Genomic DNA, 15,973 nt, shown 5'->3' on the forward strand with positions numbered 1-15,973 from the left:
CTTCCTCAATTTAAACACCAGTTGGGTCTGCGTTCCTCATGGTGGGGTCTCCTTCAATGGAAGGATGGCTTTCCTAGGAAGGGATCTGGGAGTGCTCAAGCTACACTCTGACTTTTGTGTCCAAGATGTGGTGGTGCAGCTATGACTTGTGCTTTTGCGTTGTTTGCAACCTTCGATCTCCGCACAGCTCCCATCTGTTTGGCAGCCCAAGAATTGCTTTGTGCAACTGGCACTAGGATGATTCTCATTTTAGAACCATTTTAGCAATTCAGGCCTACTTAATGCTCTGGGAGGCCAAATTCAAAGCTGAAAGCTCCAGGGTGACCCAGCAAATGCCTAATTTTCCAGAACTAATCTGTCCTGCTCGACTTGTCCCCTTTCTCTCCCTGGATCAGCATAACTGTCAAAGTCATTCTCATGTTGTGCAAAATGACAACTGTAATCGCATATGAATGGAATGGGGTTATTCTGGAGAGAAGAGTCTGTTTTGGGGATGATTTATTTAAGACATTGTTCTGTGAAGGTGCTTTCAGTTTATCTCTATAGGAAGGGCAGCCCTGTGATTTTAGAAGTTTCTCAATCCGATCATTAGTGGGGATTTAAATGGGCATAACTTCCTGTGGGGTATTTTTGCTCTTTAAGACATTGTTTGGCAAAGGAACTCCTTTGAAGTCAAACCCAGGGGAGGAGGAAGAGGTCTTCAAGACAAGTCATCCCTGTTGTGATTTAGATACCTTCTGCCTAGGGACAGGGCCTACTTGTTGTGTGTCTGCAGCTCCCCCTCCACCCGTGTAACTCCTGGACCCTTGAGGGTTGGGATTAAAGAGGTGTGTAAGACTAAACTCAGGGTAACATATCACATGGCTAGTTCATTCTCTTTAGCATCCTCTGGAGGCCTGGTGCATGGTGACATCATTAGTTGGCTGGGTGGCCAGGTCACATGGGCTTTGTCTACCATACTGCAATGGGTAGACTTTATCCTGAGGGCCACCAGGAACCACTAAAAGGCTTCACAAAGAAAAGTGGCAAGAAGGATGTCTCAGGCTTCTGTTTGGAGGATGAATTACAGAAGAGAACCTGCAGGCACTGAGACTATTAAGAGGCAGGAATGTCCCCCCAAGGTGAGAAGTCTAGAGAAGCTTACACTAGAGAAAAGGTAGGTAGGATATAGAAGAGATGCACATTCATAAGACATTTAGGAGGAACTTCAGAGAGCTGGGGGATCAGCAGTAAGGTTGATCCTTAGAAGGAAGAAGAAGGAACAGTTGAATTTCTGACTTGGAAACAGAAAAGATATACAAGGTCAAAGTTGACTTTGGCCTCTCTCATTCTTGGGAATATGCCACAGAACACAGGGGTCTCCAAACCACCAGGAAAGGAACATTGTGAAAGACAGAGAAAAGATCCTGAGCAGAAAAGTGAGACAAAAATTCAAGCCCATATTTTGAACTCCTTTTTATCATTTCCCAGATAATGTCATTATACTAATTTGAAAGAGAGCGATCCAATTCATTTTCTATTTGTGGTTGCCAGCCCCATGAATACTTAATGGTTTCAGATTACAAAGCTTCTAGCCATGGTTCTCACACAGTCAATAGGATTGGAAGGTGAGGCGAGGCCAGCATGGAGGTATTGATAGGCTGTGTACCTCCTTGTGTGTCTCCTGCTTCAATAGCATCTATTTTGAGCTCAGTTCTTTCTGAAGCTCTGGCAGGGTGAGGAAAATGAGCATTCTTCCTGCTCCCAGGGCTGGCTGTCGGAGTTCAAGAAATGATCTGTTGTGACAAATGGCAATGGCTTCAGGTTATGTGGGAGAACTGCGGGCCTCAGATGAGTAATTATCTCTGCGGTTTAATAGTGATTGCAGAGAGGTGGGGCTGACCTGAGCAATGGGAAGATGATAGGTTCTGGATGGAGTTTTTTTTTTTTTTTTTTTTTTTTTACAGGTTTCTTGTAAGAAAGTGGGTTGCACAGTCTAAGCACAGACATCCACCTAGGAGAAAGATGCCCAGGCTGGAAGACCTTTGAACTTGAGGCATTAGTGAAGCTCATCACAGGTATTGCCATGGGCTGAATTGTGACCCCCTCCAAATGCATATGTTGAAGCCCCAACCTCTCCCCTGCCTCCCAGTGTGATCGCATTTGGAGATGGGTCTCTTAGGAGGTAACTAAGGTTACCATGAGGTCTTATGGGTGGGGGACCAATTCGATAGGATTGGTGGCCTTTCAAAAATAGGAAAATTAGTTCTCTCTTCCTCTTTCTCCTCCTCCCTCCATGAGCACACGCTGAGGAAAGGCCATGTGAGCACACAGCAAGAAGCAGCTGTCTCAAAGTCAGGTAGAGCCCTCTCCAGAACCACGCTGGCTTTCTGATCTTGAACTTCCAGTATCCATAACTGTGTAAAAATAAGTGTCTTGTTTAGCCACCTAGTCTGAGGCCTTTGTTATGGCAGCCCAAGCTAAGTAAGACAGACATGGAGATGTGAGGATGATCTAATATCGGTATTTTATTTGAACAAACAAGTTAGCTCTCATGGATTGCCAAGTTTGGAATCCACACTGAACACTAATTCTTTTGGATTTAGATTTTTAATCTAATGAAGTGAGAGAGTGATAGCTTCCTCTTTTTTCTACAATGAAGTAACAAATATCTTGTTTGTTCAGATTTAGAATCTGTATAAACATGAAGAGCTCCAAAAGGAATTTGATCTTTATTCTTTCTGCGGTGCTGGGGATTGAACCCAGAGCCTCAAGCATGCTAGGCAAGCACTCTATTACTGAGCTCCATCCCAGAATTTAAAATGTAACTTAAATCCTAAATTGGCAAATGCCTGGCATATTTCCCATGTGATTTCTGAATTCTCTCAGTGACAGAGAGAAAGCACACCTTCCCCTGAGTTTGAGCTATTGTCGGAGACCAAGTTAGAACTGGGGAAGGTCAAGCGCTTTCTGCTTGTTCCATTCTATTCCATCTTTCCCCAGACCAGTTTGCTCTCCAAGAGCAAGACAAGAGGCAGAGCCAATTCCATCCTCACCTGGATGATGGGGGCACTGTTGGTGCTTGGCTTCATTATTAGGATTGTGACTGCCACCTCTGTTAACCTTTGGGGAAGTCGCACTGGCATGAAATCCATTCTGCAATCCAGTGCACCCTACCAAAGATGAAAAACAGGAAGCTCTTCTAAAATCTTGCAGGAGATGCAGGACACCATCTCTTCTAGAGCGTAGCTGTGATACAGCAGATGGAGGTCCTGGCCAGTTACCAACCATAATGGGATCATGGAACCCCCGACAACACATCTAGCTCAGGGACCTTCAACCAGACACCAGGGAAGAACTTTAGAGAAAGTGTGGGCCATGGTCTCCAGAAGCTCATGATTTCCTGAAGAAACATGGTAAACCCAAGTAGAGAGTTGTCTTTGGCTGATTAGCATGGGGAGGCTTCTGAGAAAGGAAAGGAGTAAAGCAGGGGGTCAGTGGTGCCCTGGGTTGATGACATATTTGACACCTGGATTTGGGAAGGCCTTCTGGAAGAGACAGGTTTGTTTGGACACTCAAAGGGAGATGAAACAGAGAGGCAAAGGCAGAACTCCAATGGTTATCTCATTTGTTTGCTTACTCAGCAAATTCTTTTTGAGCATCTCATGCATGCCAGGCCTGGACTATGCAACATGGAAAGGAGAAAGCAAGTAGCTAGAGCTCCACGGGGAGAGCCCTTCCTCTAGTCCTGTTCTCTGAAGACCAAGAAAACTGAAGCCAGATGAAGTCCTTGTTCATGGGAGGAAACTGAGTATCCCCCAGGCAGTGTCCCTATTGTTGCAGCTTTATTTTGTGACAACTGCTAATTGCCTCCATCTGGATCCCTTCTGACTCCATTACCCATCCTTCCCTCCTGGTAGCCTCATGCATCTGCTCCACATGGAAACAGGATTCCTGGGGCTGACCTTGGAAGACACCTTCTACCTGCAGAAAAACTCTGGTGACTGGACCTCACCCTCCAGCTTCTGCTGGTGCACAAGCATGTAGAATCCAAGGCTGCTCCACATCCACAGGGGAGCTGTGGGAAGTTTCATGCCACAGATTAGAAAATAATTCCAAGATGACTGCCAAGTTGGGACTCTGAGTGGGATTGCCTACTGGACTTATTGAGCTGGGGGATGGTGGTAATGATAGTGTTGGTGCTGGGGAGCCAGACCTCTAGCTAAGTCCATAAAACAGTTCCAGTGGGTGAGGTGACCAAGTTCAAGAACTTGGTGGTGATGCCAATAATAGCAATCCCAGGCTTGGAGCCTCTCTCTCCAGGTGGAATAAGAGCTGTCTTAAAACCTTGGTGCTGGAGTGGCCTTAAAGGTTATCTTGTCAAGCAGTAGATCTCATACAGATTTCCTTAATACTGTCTATTAAACCTTTAATCAGTGGTGTGCTGGCAAATGTTTAACAATTGGCTCTCTTGAGAAGATGTACAAATCCTGTTTGTACTTTGGCTGTTTCTGTGACTGATTTCAAGCTACCAATATGACACCCCCGAATGCAGTTGGGAAGAGACATTCACAACCAGCTCTCCTGAGAAAGTATGAGCCAGATCCTGAATACTCTAGAAAAGTATTCCTCTAGAGATAGGAGATTCATTACCTCTTTTTGTGGCCCATTCTACCTATCCCTACTTCTGTTTTGGGCCTGTCAGATTTCATTGTCCTTTGAGGATCCAAACAAATCCATCCCTAAGGAAATATTAGAAAATTATATCAAACCAGAATCTGTCATTTTTTTCATATTAACCAGTACTCTCTTCTACCTTGCTCTCTCTTACTTCTAGTTCCTATTTCTGTAGATAATTAAGGAATAGGAGGGACTTTAGGATTAGAAGTCAATGGTTCTGGTAAAAAAAGAGTAATTTCGTTGAGTGGTTTTAGAAAGTGATCCTCTACTGACCCCCAGATTGTCCATTTCTAGGTCATTTAATACCAGTTCATTAAGTTTCTAATTACCTTCAACAAACATAGTGGTTTTAGTCAGTTTTTTTGCTGTTGCAACTCAAAGACCTAACCAGAACAACTGTAGAGGCGGAAAAATTTGAGGGTGGTTTCAGAGGTCTTAGTTCATAGAAGGTCAGCTCCATTCCTTGGGGTTTGAAGTGACGCAAAACATCATGGTGGAAAAGTGTGGCAGAGGGAAGCAGCTCATATGGTGATCAGAAAGCAGAAAGAGAGTCTCGACTCTCCAGATACAAATATATATCCCAAAGCCACACCCCCAATGAACCACTTCCTCCAGACACAGTTCACCTGTCTCACTCAGTTAATCCCATCAGGAATTAATTCACTGATTAGGTTAATTAGGTCATTTCTCCTCCAAACCTTGCATTGTCTCACATGTGAGGTTTTGGGGGACATCACATCTAAACCATAACAATAGTAAAGCATCTACTTTGTGCAGGTCCATGCCGGGCATGGGGGTAGATAATGAACCAGATGCAGTCTTAGTTCTTAAGAGGCCTACTGCTTAGTGAGGACAGAGACTAATCAGTCCATGGACTGTTCTGTGATAGTGGGACAGGGAATTTGCTCCGGGGTTTCCAGTTGTGAAGGGTCACTTCTGCCTGGGAGGTCAAAGATGACATGAAATTTTAAGCCTCAATAGTAGTCATCTCTAAATTGCTGCAATGTTTGTTGTTGGTGGTCCTGGGGTCTGTGGAAATGGACCAGTTGGCATGGTTGATTTCTTAGAGCAGAGAACTTGTTCCCTATGAAGCTCTGGGCACCTTCTGTCACACATATGCTAGCAGGAATCTGCCCATGACAGACAGGCTGTTGCTAATCTGATCAATAGCTTAGCATGTGGAATGGACCAAACCCATAGTTCTTGCACTAGAAACATCCTCTGTATCAATTGCCCACACAGTGGTCAGAGTTTCAGATGTTAGACTCTTGTGTCAATTTTCAATGTCCATTACCCCTGAGGCTGAGAGATACCATATCCCCACACCAAGAAACATGTGAGTTGTTACTAGCCAAGCCAGCCACATTGTACAGCTTTGTGAAGTGTGATACACTTTCCATGGGCATCTGGAAGAATATTCCAAGTTCTACACTGTCTTGGGACAGAGGGATAGAGAGGAATAGAGAGAGAGGAGAGAGAGAGAGAGAGAGAGAGAGAGAGAGAGAGAGAGAGAGAGAGAGAGAGAGAGAGAGAGAGAGAGAGAGAGAGGGAGGGTGTCTATTAGGAGCAGAGTGAAAAAAATGAAAGTCTTCCTTAAAAAGTCAGTTTCTATGAACAGTTATTCATGGCGTCCGTGTTGATTGGCATTTGTTTAATGATCATTTGGAGTTGAGCTGTGAGATGGAATCACAATTGATTCCATCTGTGACCTTCGGAGGTTATACCTTCTCATCAGTGTGGTCAACACACACACACACACACAAACAAAAAAACAAAAAAACAAAAAGTAAACTTTCTATTACATGCCAGTCCTGAAAATGATAAAACCACCACCAAAACAACACAGTGAAAACACAGTCTCCTGCGGGAGTTAAACTAGGGGAGGAAAACTGTGGAATGAGACAGATGCTCCAGAATCCCAGGTGTTCCAGATTAACTAATCATTTCCCCCCTTGCCCATACTTTCTGGAATGATCAGCCAAGGCTTACCAAGCACACAGGGACACGCAGAAGAACACAGTGTTCCTGACTTAAGGACCTTGAGTCTCTGAAACCAGTCAGGGAAAACTGGATGAAAAATTATTGAGGGGGTCATTTATTCGTGGTCCCTAGCTTGTAAGCTTTTTCATACTTAAAATCAAGGTGAGGAGTACATCAATTCTATTTAATCCAGTCAAAATCTTTTTTGGCAAATGCTTCTTTCCATTGGGAAAGAAATGTGAGTGTGTTGACAACTCTGGTGTGCAGCAAAGCAAAGACGATGGCTTTCAAAAGCAACAGAAACCTTGCCTGGTTACAGGTGGATTGGGAGTCAAGAAATCCCCGGACATAGTTAAGGTGGCATCTGCAGACTTCTGTTGAGGAATGTTCAACCAGCGCTTGGCTCAACCTGGTTAGGCTCATGAAGCCTCAGAAAAGAGCATGGAGTTACCATCTTAAAGGAACTCCTTCTTAAGGAAACAAGTCAGGGAAAATTGGAGTTGAAGACACTCTACACAACAGGTAGACCACACAGACAAGGGCTGTATTGGTTGTCTGGATTGTATTTGTTGTTGTAACTAAGCACCTTGATTCCTGATGCCAGAAGTGCTTAAATCTAGACCATGATTTAGCTCACTCCATTTCCTCAATTTTAGGATGCATATTTTCCTTATTTTCTCTATTTTAAAATCTATGATATTTAATGATGTTGCACTGTTGCCATTGGCCATGGAGCAGTCCTGACATGGTTATCATCACCTACACATGTGAAAACCTGGTCTTAGCCGTTCCTATTGTCACATAAGTTATAAAGTTAGAGGCAGTTTGATGCTATACACTATAAGTTTAGTTAACATTATAATGTTTTAAAAAGATTGCCCTATGCTTTGGCATTGAAAAAACAAAAATGAGCAGAGGCATATAAAACTAATATTAGTGAAACAGATATATGCCATGGGCTAAATGATCAAAATCCCATAGTTTCTTGCAAAACAACCACATACTTTATAAAAACACTGCTCAAACATTAATGTGCAAACAAATCACATGGGAATATTGTTAAAATTAATTAGTGGTGCTAAGGGGCAGCCAAAGAGTCATTCTTAACCAATGCTGCAGGTCCCAGCAGCACTTGGAATAACCAGGTTTTATAAGACCTAATAAAATAAGTCAGTTGAAAGAAGATGAAGCTGTGCTCATTTAGTTGCTGAGTTGTGTGCAACTGATTGTGTATCATTTGCTACTAATGGCAACAGAAATATCATATTTTCAGAAATAAGGTAAAAGGGATTTCAGAGCAGTAATTGTGTGACAGATTTTGTGTGTTCCCATGTGGCTATTGATATCATGTCATAGTTCAACTGAGGTACCCAAATGATGATGTCTTACAATCAAATGACCTGAAACTTAATGAAATTCCAATCTGTACACATCATTATCATTGTATAAAGCATGGAGCACCTTGTGTCCTATCTGTGTAGGAACTATATAGACTTTTCCTCTGCATTTATTGAGAAAGCCAAGGATAAGGTATCATGCTTTGGAAAAAAAGAAAAGAAGAAGAAAAGAAAAAAAGAAAACGCACAGTCTTAATTACTTCAGTTGCTTTCAAGTTTCTGCTCTTACCCTCTTTCAATCTATATTTTTCTTTTGACAAAAAAGATGAGATGCCCCAAATTTTAAACTGTATTGGCAGAGAATCAAAGATATTAAGTCACATCAGTCTCAGCCAAGATGTCTGATCAAACAACCAGCTAGAAGAGAGAAAATGTGGGGCTCAAAAAATGAGGTTCATATACCAACAGGTGTGAAAAACCCATTCAATATGCTCCTCCAGGCAGAGCTAGAACTTTTAGCTATAAACTATCCATATAATCATCCTAACATCATCAGAAGTTACTTTTCTGTATCAAGGGCTACAACACAGCCAGGGAGATGCCAGGCAATGAAAGCTTCCAGTCTCTCAGTTATTCTGTGTTGTTCAGAGACATTGATAATCCATGAACATGTATCACTAGCTGCTTGTTACTGCTTTTTAAATAAAATATATCAAGTCAAAATATCCAGATGAGGCAGAAATCAGTTTGAGGACACTGTGGGACAGAGTATCAGAGAGAAGTAAATTGTTCAGAAATTTAAATGGGAGTCCGTATGGATCCTTGGCTGGGGGATAGGGTGTTTCATACAGGGGCAGACTCCACACAGCCTGCCAGAGTGGCTGCTGTGCATCTGAGAGCTGAATGGAAATATCAGAGATCTCAAAGAGCTTGGAGATGGTCAAGCCAGGATGGAAACAACTCAGTAAGCATCTCAAACATGCAGTTAATATTCTGGAAGATCTTGTCTTAGAAATAAGGACTAAATCCAGAGGAAGGTTATACCTTGAAACCAAGGAAAATACAAAACTAGCTCAACCCTAACAAAGAATAAAACTAAACTGGACAGGACTAAGAAGACCCACCCATGAGTTAAATATCTCCTGAAACACAACCATACCCTTTTAAGGATAATAGCATCTTTTTTAGATTCCCATAAGACAGCGATAGTATCGGAAATATAATAAAAAATTTCTGGATATACCAAAAAGCAGTAAAATGTGATAACTAGTCAGGAAAAAATAAAGATCATGAGATGACCCAGGATTTGTAATTAGTGAACAAAGATATAAAAACTGCTGCTATAAATATGTTCAAGAACTTAAAGGAAAGGTAGACATAGAGAGGAAACAGATGAAAACTATAAAAATGAACCAAATGGAAATTTTAAAATCAAAAGCATGAATATCTAAAAATTAAAAACTTCCTTGGATTATTAACATCAAATTGGAGACTCTAGCAAGAATCAGTGAACTAGAAGAGAAAGCAATGGATTTTTTTTTTTTTTTTCTTTTTTGGTACTAGGGATTAGAACTAGAGTTCCTTTACCATTGAACTACATGCCCAGATCCTTAAACAATTATTTAAAAAGTTTGAAACAGGGATTCACTTACTTGTCCAGGCTGGCCTTGAACTTGTGATCCACTTGCCTCAGCCACCAGAGTAGCTGGAATTATAGGCATGTGCCACTATGAACAGTGGAAGTGTTTTAATACAAATAAGGGAGAAGAAAGGTATAAAAATATAAGGACTCATCTATATGTGGGATAATAGCAAGTAGTCTAACATATGGATAATTGGAGGCCTAGAAGGGGAAGAGAGTAAATGAAACAGAAAGTTAAGAAGTAATAAACCAAATGTTCCCAAATTACATCAACTTTAGATCCAAGAAAATCAGGAACACCAAGAAAAATTCATTTTAAAAATCCCATGCCAATGTACATCATAGTTAAGTTTCTGAAAACAAAAGAAAAAGAGCTTAAAAACAAAAACAAAAACCTAGAAAGTCGGGCATGGTGATACATGCCTGTAATTCCAGTGGCTTAGGAGACTGAGGTAGGAGGATTGCAAGTTCAAGGCCAGCCTCAGTAACTAATCAAGGCCCTAACCAACTTAATGAGACCCTGTCTCAAAACAAAATATAAAAAAGGGATGAGGATGTGACTCAGTGGTTAAGCATGCCTAGGTTCAATTTGCAGTACCAAAATCAAACCAAAACAAAACCTAACAAACTTGACTCTGATACTAAAATCTGGCCCAAAAAGGTGACAAAAAGGGAAACTTGAAGAGTAATATCCCTCTGAAGACAGAAGAAATCCATAACAAAACTTAAGAAATTTGAATTGAGAAATATATGAAAATATTATACATTATGACCAATTGGAATTTATCTCAGGAATATAAGCTTGGTTTATCACTAAAACAATAATCATCATAACACACTACATTGCAAAAACAAAGAAGGAAACAATAAACACAGGGAAAGCATTTGATAAAAATTCAAAAACTATTCATAGTGAAAATTCCCCAAAACTAGGATTAGAAGAGAACAATTTCAACTTGATAAAGGGCATTTATTAAAAAAGCTAATCTAATTATACTTAATAATAAAGACTGAATAATTTTTCTCTAAGATCAGGAACAAAGCAAGGACATTCATTCTCATGACTTCTAGTCACTACTGTATTAAGGTATCCTAGCCATTGAAATAAAGCAAGAAAAAGAAATGAAAGGCATATAAATTGGAGTGAAATAGAACTATCTTTATTCAGAGCAACATGATCTTGTCTATATAAAATCATAAAGAACACACAGTAACAAATCCTAGAATTAACATATGAATCTAGAAACATGGCAGGTCACTATCTAAAAGTGATTGACTAGAAGCTGGGTTTGGGGTATGTCAAGTTTGAGATGTCAAATTGGCAGCTATATTTAAAATTTAAGGTTCACGGTAGAGAAATGTCATGGAGATACAAATGTAAAAAAAAATAGACTTTAGGAGATATTTAAAACCTTCAGATGGATGAAATCGCCCAAGGAATAAGGAAGGGGGAATGAGGAGAAGAGATCCAAACTCTTAGGGTAATTTCATACGGAAACTCTTCTTAGTTTTATGTAGTTGATTCTTCCTGAGTCCTGATAGTCTTATGTATGGTGTACATTCAGTACATTCTCCAAGGGACTTTCGTTTGACAACAATGATAGGCTCTTTTGTCTCCACAATAAGTTCTCATTCATTCTGATTCTCTACTTGCTGTTAGTGATGACCTCTTCGGGTAGCAATAGGGCACTAAGAGACTTGTGCCCAGAGAGAACTGGTTCTTTCTGGCCTATAAAGGGGGTCAACTGAGTCATTAAGTACAAATCTTCTTTCTATTGATTTCCCAACAGGAGGCATTTCTGTGATAACTCCAAGCCTCTTTCTCTCTCTCTCTTTCCTTCCTTCCTTCCTTCCTTCCTTCCTTCCTTCCTTCCTTCCTTCCTTCCTTCCTTCCTTCCTTCCTTCCTTCCTTCCTTCCTTCCTTCCTTCCTTCCTTCCCTCCCTCCCTCCCTCCCTCCCTCCCTCCCTCCCTCCCTCCCTCCTTTCTTTCTTTCTTTCTTTCTTTCTTTCTTTCTTTCTTTCTTTCTTTCTTTCTTTCTTTCTTTCTTTCTTTCTTTCTTTCTTTCTTTCTTTCTTTCCTTCTTTCTTGTAATGCTTTGTTATCTCATCTAGTCCTCGTGCGATGCCGGTTGGCTCTGGGGCTATGTGGAGACAGGAATGCTCTAAATTCATCATCATCCTCGCTGTGCTGCCAGTCTCAGGGTTCTCATGTTGATGTCTCCCTAGGAAGATGAAAACAGCATTTCACATGACCTTAGGCTATTAACGACTACTGTAAAATATGGAGCCAGATGGATTTACATTTTTTTCCTGAAGACAAAACATAACTTGTCTCTGCTAAGATCTTATCTATTTAATGAGCAAAGGCAGTATAATTAAAGCCTTCCTCCAATGCTGTGGACGTGCCAAACCTACTGGAAAGTTTGCTTGGTTTTCATAAATCAAATTGGTCTGGACCTTCACGCACTCAGGGGCCGATTCCGACATCTATTAATAGAGGCTGTCACAGTGTGGTGGGTTTTTTTTTCCCCCTCATGGGGAAATTGCCTTTGTTTACAGGGAAGGATCTTGGTGCTGTTGATTATGGCCAGATGGCCGCTCTCAAGGCAAAGGCAGAGCATGGGATGAAGGGTGTTGCTCTCCAGTGGGAGGTGTGAGAGGTAGCAGGACTCTGGGAGTGAATCCTTTGGCATGAGAAATCCTGATTTGGTAGAAGCCAGCATTGCCCTGTGTGAGGCAGCCCCTGGCCAGTGAGTAGGCCCCAACCACTTGGTGACTTTCTTGGCTCTTCTTGCTATAAGAAATCTTCACCACATTTCCCCCAAAGAGCCTGTTGGAATTAGATATATTTGCAATTTGCATTCTAAACAAGCTGTTTGGAATAAATATGCTGGCTGCATTGTTTTCTTGGCTCTTATTCATTGGTTAATAATGTGTTATTTTTTTTTTTTTTTTTTTGGAAATTGTTTTTTTCTCTGTTGGCTTGGAAGAGGAATCCAAGGGAAATGTTGTGTTGGATTCTGTGCTAATCTTTCAAAATAACATGTGCGCAAGAGTGATTTGGTCAAACAAGGCTACAAACTCATAGAAATCCATAGTGTGTAGATGGAAAGAAAAAGAATTGGAATCAGTTAGCAGATCCTGATTCAAATATGGCTTCTGATGGACACTTGCTCAGGAGTATAAAGAAAAGGGCGAGGGACTCAGTGGGTATCCACAGCTCTGAGTTCATCACTTAAGGCCCCTGCAAAGGAATCAGCAGACTATCTCATACACAGGCTCTGAGGAGGGGGCTGGGCCACTGGGAGCCAGAGTGGACAGCACAGCAAGTCCTGAGCCCATGGCACACAGGTGGAGAGGCAGACAGAGAACCGTCAGAACAGTTTGGAGTGCACCGAGCAGACTCAGCCCATCCAGTGTGTTGGCTCCCCGTCACTGTCACTGGGACTGCGGCACATACTTGCTGGACACCATGTATCATGAAGTGGGTTCTTTTTACAGCCACAGCTGCTCAATTATGTTTCTGAGTTGTTTCCTGATGGGAGGTGGGGAAAAGCTGAGAACAGCTGCAGTCTCAGTGAGAATGAGCCCAGGTCTTTGTGCATTTGTGGCCCTGTTCACTGTGGGGCTAAATATGGAGGCCCTGTGAAGAGGACAGAACTGAGTTTCTAGATTTTTCCATGGTGCACCCAGCATGTCACTCAGGTGCTCTTCAAGGAAGAGCCTTTGGGCTGAGGGTGGGACAAGAGCTGATATTTTCTGGCTGTGAGACTGGGAGAACCCTTTAAGGTTGGGGTAGGGCTGAGGCAGCCCCATCACCACACAGAAGGCCACTGCCCAGTATAACCTGCCTCCTGAACCTTGCTCTCCTGCAGTGCTGGTGAGGGGTGACTTAACCTCTGCTTCAGCTCAGCTCTGTCCAGAGATGTCAGAACAGACAGTCTCATCTCCAAAGGGTTATCCTCCTGAGGGAAGGTCCAGTCCTATTCAGCCAACACTTATGGAACATTTGGGCATGCCAGGAACTGTGTTCTCTCTCTGGGGATGGTGTAATTCTTGGCCTTGGGAGCTTCTAGGCTTGAGGGCCAACAACCCCATTAACTCATGCAACTTCATACAGCAGTGACCAATGTTTACTGAACAATCTGTGGCAGACACTTTCACCTGCATGGTCACATTTAATCCCATGTATCTGACACTATGATTATCATCCCATTTTATAGATAAGGAGACTAAGATCACTTGCTAGGAAATCAAAGAGTCAGATGGGATTGAACAGCAGAGCCCTCGCTGTTTGCTAAAGCCAGCAGACTGATTTAGAGAAAAGGATATTCAATGACTTTTATGAGAAGCAATTGGTGTTATACCCAACTGTGCTCTGGTGGGCTGAGGTGTTATTCTGAAAGGGAGATTAAGGAAGACCCCTCTGAGATGATTCATGAGAGATATTTTGGAAGACAGATGGAATTTCAACAAGCTGCAGATGGGATGAGAAAAGCCCCAGTGGGAGGGCCAGCCTGAGCATGGTATTGTGGCACCAGAACTGAATGGGGCATGTGCAGGCTGAGAAGTCTGCTGTGGGAACCTGCGCCCTGTGACAGAAGGTGGTGCAAGATGACATGGGACAAATAAGGGTCTGGAGTCTGATTTTGCAAAGCAGATCATGGGAGCAGTGAGGATTTGGGATACTGATGTACCTGATCCAGGTGCGATGTGATTGATGGAGACATCTGACAGACCACAGGTGCTCAGGTCACTAGCCTTTCTCAGTGACTCCTGCTGATATTTGTTCTCACCTGCTTTTGTTCTCACTGTCTGCATCATTGCTATCATCCTGGAGGCTTTACACTCATTATCTCTAGTGCTTTCCACAGCCCTGCACAGCAGATTGGGAAACTAAAGCTCAGAGATGTTAGGTCACCTCTCCAAGGCTACCCAGCCAATGAATGATGGAACTAGGAGTCTGATCTTAGGTCTCTGTGATTCCCAAGTCATGCTCTTTGTGCAACACTTGAGGAATTTCACAGGGAATTAGAGATGAAGTGAAGACCAATTTTTTTTCTGCTTATTCTCATTCCTGTGAGGCCACTTTCCCAGATGAGGGTAGATGATGGGGCTTCCAGTAGGGCCTTCGTGCCATCCCATGACATTGGGGCTGCGATCCCAGGCAGGGGAAGCACAGCCCAGACTGTGGTCTCTGAAGGGAGAACCCTGGGTTGGGAGAACTGCTTTCCTGTCCCCTCTTCTATCTGGCCCCACTTTAAAGCAGACCAAGGCTCTGTGAGGCAGCCTCAGCACTCTTCAGGTGCCTGCTGATTTGGAATGGATCCAACTCTCAGCCAATTAAAGGGTGTGTTGGAGCATGGCTACAATTTTGTGCTCTAGGACTTGAGGACAGTTTCTTTTTGGTTGTTTGCATCTTTTGCGCTGTGTTTGGAGTTTACAGATGTGAAGCCACAGCTGGTTTCCTCCTTTCCGTGACAGCCCTTTGATAGCCAGTCAATGGAGTTTTCCATTGTTATTTTTCACAAGTCTAATAGCTGTTGGCAACCACTTTGTGTTATTTTGTTCACATAATTATTCACTGAGCATGAAATACCCCCCAGTGGCCATCAGCATCTCAGCTGCAGCCTTGCTCGCTGGAGTCACCACTAGCAAGTGGTTAAAACCTCAAGGACAAGTCAGGGTTTTTGTTTGTCCTAATGAGGTTGATTCAGGTACCAAAAGCAAGGCTGTACACATGTGCTGAGTTCCAATTCAGCCTGAGCTGTGTGACGTGAGCCCTGAGTTCTGCCTGATCTGATCATAACTCCCCTTAGTGAAAAGTTTTGGGGAAAGACAGGCTGGCCTGGCCTCTCTTGGTCATGACTAAGACAGGCCAGAGCCCATTGAACCACACAGTGGAAAACTCCTTCCTGATATGGGCAAGTATGTTCTTCACCAGCTCATGTTTGGCCAAGTAGCTGCCAGTCATTTCTAGTTCTAGCATCTAGTAGAGCAGAGAAACTGAAAAGAAAAACCTCAAAAACTCTAACCTGCTCTTCTGCCTGTGTGAACAAGCAGGCTGTGGGGAGAGAGAACAGAAGTGTGAAGCACGGTGGCGCACGCCTGTAATCCTAGCGTCTTGGGAAGCTGAGGCAGGAGGATCGGGAGTTCAAAGTCAGTCTCAGCAAAAGTGAAGAGCTAAGCAACTCACTGAGACCCTGTCTCTAGGTAAAACACAAGAAAGGGCTGGGGATGCGGCTCAGTGGTTAAATGCCCCTCAGTTCAATCCCTGGCACAAAAAAAAAAAAAAAAAAAAAAAAAAAAAGAATTGCTTCTTCCTTCCTCCCAGAACTGGAACTGGATTCCTGGC

General features: G+C 42.6%; 1 long non-coding RNA gene across 1 annotated transcript in view; it reads left to right on the top strand.

Moving 5' to 3' along the window:
• Nucleotides 1-1,980: 1,980 nt before the first annotated feature.
• The window catches only part of LOC306664011, a 37,349-nt gene continuing 23,356 nt past the window's right edge, over nucleotides 1,981-15,973 (top strand). The window contains exon 1 of the long non-coding RNA XR_013764612.1: nucleotides 1,981-2,057. This is a non-coding gene — a long non-coding RNA (uncharacterized lncRNA). The remainder of the gene's footprint in view (nucleotides 2,058-15,973) is intronic.

Source organism: Sciurus vulgaris (genome assembly GCF_902686455.1).
Source record: "Sciurus vulgaris genome assembly, chromosome: 6".
Lineage (NCBI taxonomy): Eukaryota > Metazoa > Chordata > Mammalia > Rodentia > Sciuridae > Sciurus > Sciurus vulgaris.